Source organism: Metopolophium dirhodum, chromosome 2 (assembly GCF_019925205.1).
Source record: "Metopolophium dirhodum isolate CAU chromosome 2, ASM1992520v1, whole genome shotgun sequence".
NCBI classification, from domain to species: Eukaryota; Metazoa; Arthropoda; class Insecta; order Hemiptera; family Aphididae; genus Metopolophium; species Metopolophium dirhodum.
Window position 1 is genome coordinate 38,274,022 of NC_083561.1, and position 5,748 is coordinate 38,279,769.

Here is a 5,748-nt window from a genome sequence, read left to right on the forward strand (position 1 = left end):
GTACGATTTTAATAATAATTCTTCACTACGGTTTTCCCTAAGCGATGTTGGTCACAATCAGTGGCAGATTTTCAAATTTTTGCTGGGGAGGGGAGGTCCTAAAAAATAATATGTATTCTAAATGTATTATTTTTATTTTTATAAAATTAATTAATTAATTATATATGTATATATTAATGCCTGGGGGGTCTAGACCCCCTGGACCACCCCGTAAATCCGCCACTGGTCACAATTAGGTTTGTCTGGACAAAAGTCAAAATAGTATTTTATAACAATCATATTATTATTTGATTTTGATTTTTTTCCCCTAAGTTGTAACACATGTAACATAATATATTATATAGTTAAAATGTATTAAACAATGCAAAACAAATCATTAAACCTAATACAGTAGTCACTCGATAATTCAAAATTCAGGGAAACGAGTTTAAAAATTCGATTTATATAATATAACCTCTATAGATGTTTTCGATTTACCGAGTGTTCGAATAATCGAAGGAAAGCAAATTAATTTTAATTAAAGAGAGGTAAAAAATTGCATGTATATATTACATTTATTTTGGGACCCACGTTGTGACTAACTACGTTTTATTAGATTTCAACAACGGTTTACCCATTTCAGAGGTTTATTTTGGTAAAATAATACGATCAAAGTTTAGATTAGGTAGGTAAGGTACGATAACATTTATAAACTTCTATAATATTTAACCACTGTCGTTATTAGTTTCATTACGAGTACGTCAAATAGATTGTACACAATCTTTATATGTACATTGTACATACATAATATGAACTTACATATAATCGCGTTTAAGGAAATTCGAATTATAAAGGTTCGTGAATCGTGGAAAAAATTTCGAATCGTGGAGTGTGTCACGCCGCCAGACATTTCGAATTAAAGATGGGACCGGAATACATGTATTTTCTTCTAATTATAGAGGTTTTCTCAGGGGTGAGTCCCGAGACTCAGCATTTAGTTCGATTTATGGAGTTTTTCGAACTATCGAGGTTCGAATTATCGAGTGACTACTGTATTATTATAATTTACATATTTTCTAGTACTTATAGTAGTTATATAATATATAACATAGACACATAGTAGGTATATTAGTAGATTTATTAAAGTACTTATTTAATAACAACCAAGAAGAATAATTAAATAATTCAATTTTTTATTGTGTAGAAAACGAAGTTTGTTTTATGGATGACTTTTATATGCATTTACAAATATATTGCATTAGGGTATATTTGTCAAATTCATTTTATGAAGCTAATATTTTGCTCTTATAGCAGTTTAAGTAAACGTATTAGATGGCCAGATAGCCAATAGACTTTATTATTTATATACATTTTCCTTAACGTACAACCGTTAGGTTGGTTTGACTTTGAAAACAGCCTATTCATTTAACAGCTTTAGATTTTTGTGTACCAGCAACTATTGAGAACTATGAAAGCTATAATTTGCAGTGGTGCCCGTTGCATTTTGTACTGCTAGAGCGATATGATGATATCTTTATCTTTCTATCTTTGGACATTCGCTTACAGTGAGTGGGGACCGTCCATATCCAAGATCGAACCGGTAACTGTGTATGTCGGTGTATTTCACTCAGCCATCCCGTGTAATGATTATTAGTAGGTACTTTATATAAACATCTGAAATTCTAAAAAAAAGTAGTAATGATCTTAATGAAAAAGTTGAAAAATTAAATTTAAGTATTGAAATTATTATAATATAGGTTGTATTTTTACGTTTATTACTTATACAATCTAACAATCTATATTAACTTGTTTTGCATATTTTTCTTCTTATATATACAAAACCATGTTAAACACTTAGCTCATTACGTACAACTTTTATAGGTTTTAAAACAATATTATATTTTAACAAAGCATGTTTTTCATTTTGCCAAGACGACAAATTCGATATAATAATAAACCATGTTTGAGTTGGATATTCATACCTATACGCTATATCGTAAATGCCATTTTATAGGAATTCCGTTGATAGAAATCTGAATGGATCTTTTGACATTAATCGCAAAGATTTGTAAACGAATTTATGACGGTTTAGAATTCCCCGTCTATATATTGCAGTATCGTATTCCTTATATATTTTTAGTAATATAAACACGTGTACCTATTCAATACAATTAATATTCATTATTCATTTATATTAAGTGTAAGGATATATACGTATAATATTATAATGGTTGAATCATGATTGGATAATGGATTAAAAATAAATTTTTTTTTTTTGTATAAGTACCTATAAACTTTATTATAGGTACCTACCACCTACATACTATACGTTATACGTATGAAATTACCATAAATTGAAATATTTAAATCACAACTTCATAACTTACAATCATATTATCTATCTATAGATTTAAACTTCAAGGAAAATTTTAAAGTTAAAAATCTTGTATAAATTTATAATATTATTGAAATAATATATATCATATACATCAATATTTTGAATTGGGTACCTAAGGGTACTAAAAAATTATAAAACAATTTTTTTAATTAATTTAACCCATAGACAGTTGTTATACATTTCAAAAATACCATAAATTGTTTATATGCATCCCCAAAATAATTAACCCCCTATAAAATAGGTATGATTGAGGGTGATGAATTGCGGAATCTAAATTTATTTTTAAAACTCTAACATATCGTATAATTAAATGCGTATATCAACAATACAAAAAATAGTATGAATATATGATTATTTATTTAACGTAAGCCATTTATATTATGATATTTATGGATTGTATATTTGTATACAATGAGTATATCTTAAGTAGTTAGTGAGTGTGAGTTATATTAAATAAATCAATTATCATCCCTTATAATGTAAGTGTAAATGTGTAATCATGATAATTTCTCTAATTTATTTTTTCAACGAATTTCCATATTTTCTACATAAATATTTCCTGTGTAAAATGTATATATAGTTCGTTACACGAAATTATTCATAATTTTGTTGTAACCTTGCTATTAGCTACATACTTTTAAGAAATATTATTTTGATACACGAATACAATTTTTTTAATGGTGAAGGATTTATTGGTTTTATTGGTACCTATAGGATACAATTTTTGATTTTATATATTTTTGGATTGTTGTAATTTTTAACGGCTGGTATTTTACTGAGTCAGTACATACCGACCAAAAATTACTGATAAAGTAATAAGTTATCGCGTAAAAAAGTATCAAAAACAATTACCTGCAGAACAAATATTTTGTCCTCAACAAATCACAATGTAGGTACAGAATGGAAGTACAGACATAAAATTATAATGAATTTTTTTTTGCCAAAAACTTTGCATTTAAATAATAAATAATATTTATACAAGTTAATATTGGCGTACTATAAAACTATAAAACTAGAATAATGCAATGGTGTGAATATGTTCGTGATTTTCATAGTTAAAATTAGTCTAAATACTTTGAAAATTGCACTATGTATAGTGGATATTAATAATATACTCAATGCTGAACATTTTCATGTAATAATTTGGTTTATTTTTTTAATCAATTAATAATTGAAAAAACTGCGCGAAATATTTATACTATATAGTTTGCAATTGATTGCGGAAAAATCATTATTATCTTCGTCAACATTTGAACTCTTAAGAAAAGAATAATGATTATGCATTTTCGATATTTTTAATCTGACATTCTGACAGCTATATAAGTTTCTGAGTGGAGCAAGGAATGTAGTATAAGTAAAGTTTTACGATTGTGCGAGTTTGTTTTTGTGTCTTTATTCGCGTTTAGGAGCAGACAATTTAGTCTAATTTTTAACATATTAAGACCTGAGGGTGATCTAAAAGTCTTAATTTGATATAATTGGTACCTAAGGAGATTAAAAATAGGAACTTCAAATCATTAATTTTCTTTATAATTGAGAAAAACTGCGGGAAAAATATAATATTTACTCAATACTAGTTTTTGACAAAATTGATTTTATTTTTATATCTATAGGTAAAAAAAAAAACAAAATAGATTTTATAGGAAACTGATATACTTGCAGTATAAAATATATTCCCTTTTCGGCAAGTTTTTCTCAATTATTAATTACATAAAACTTTACACCATCACTTATTGATTCCTATACACAATAAAATTTTCAAAATATTTAGACTAATACATTTTAAGTTATTGTTTATTTATCCAATTATTCCACGAACATAACGACACCATTGCATTCTATATGGTACACCAGTATTGACTTACCTACCTTATAAGCTGAATACAATGTTTTTATCAACCTACGCATTGTTTCATAAGTATATCCTGCATAACGTTTTTCACTTAAAATTGGTACTTATTAATTATTACGATGTATTTAGTTACAAAATGTATACTCCTGCACAGTCCACAGTATATGGTGTACGTAGTACATGCTGTTTTAAAACTAAAAATATATCACTACAATTTATAATACTCTTAACACACGCTAAGCCTTAGCCCTTAGCTGTTCTATGTAATAATTATGATATATACCGATATATATATAGGTAGGTATATATGTAGGTATGTATCGTATATCTATATTATCTATTTATTTATCATCGACTATCGTATTGCATCTGTACACTACCGCTAACTAATCAGATTATAACGATAATTTTTAAGACCAATATCGTAACAGTTATTTTAAAAACTGACGTCATAATGCACCTGACCCACAGCATTTTGGGAAAAGTATAGAAGTCTGAAATAGCAGATCTGAAAGTTGAAACTTCCTAGTTTTTCCGTTTATAATATACCTATACACATTGGAATAAAGTAACACGCAAACAAATAAATTAAGAAAATGTCTTAATATTTAATCTTCCATTGCAAAATGAAAATGTCACCTTACTTTAAAAAGAAGGGACGAAATAATAATCATCCGAGTCAAAATAAGAGATACGATAGTACAGTCCACTCCTTCCTCATCACCAAAGAACCAGCCCCTACAAGCGACACATCGCACATGCAAGGAAAACCTTATCCAATTAATCACATTGTGACTAAATCCCAAAATAAACCGTAACACGGAGAAATATCTGTACTATCTCAGTCTCATCCCAACACGTACTTTACGAAGAAAACACGAGAGCAATATATTTATTTTTCCATAATATAAATTCTTTAGTCAAAAATTGTAAATAATTTAATAATTTAATTTCGTTTTATCTTTAACATAATATATATTTAATCTTAAAGTAGGCTAATAACCATCGCTTTTGAATCCCATATAATATATAAACGGATAATTTTTTTTTTTTTTTTTTTTTATTTATTTGAAGAAATCTACAATCTATACATGCTTTTTGTATAATAAGTAGGTTTGATATATGAAAGGTAAAATATGGTATGAGTGGTTAGATTAGGGAAGATACCCAGTGGTAACACCCTGTAAACGGATAATTAAAAATAAAAATAAATACCTATGTATCATTTATAGGTAGAGGTATGCCTATACTTAACGAAGTATATGAGTACTGACCAAATAATATAATTTCAACTAAAGCTTTGTCGTTGTATACGATATAATATACAAACTATAACTGTAACTTCTTGTATATTGTATAGGTAACCTGTACAGGCACAATCTCGTGTACGGTGTACCTATAAAATATATTACATTTGAAATATCCATAACGATAGGGTGTGTTGGCCGATACAGCCGGTTGGCGCGCTGCGAGTCCCGCGCAACCGGCCGGTGAACGCGGAGCGAACCGCGGCGCGCGC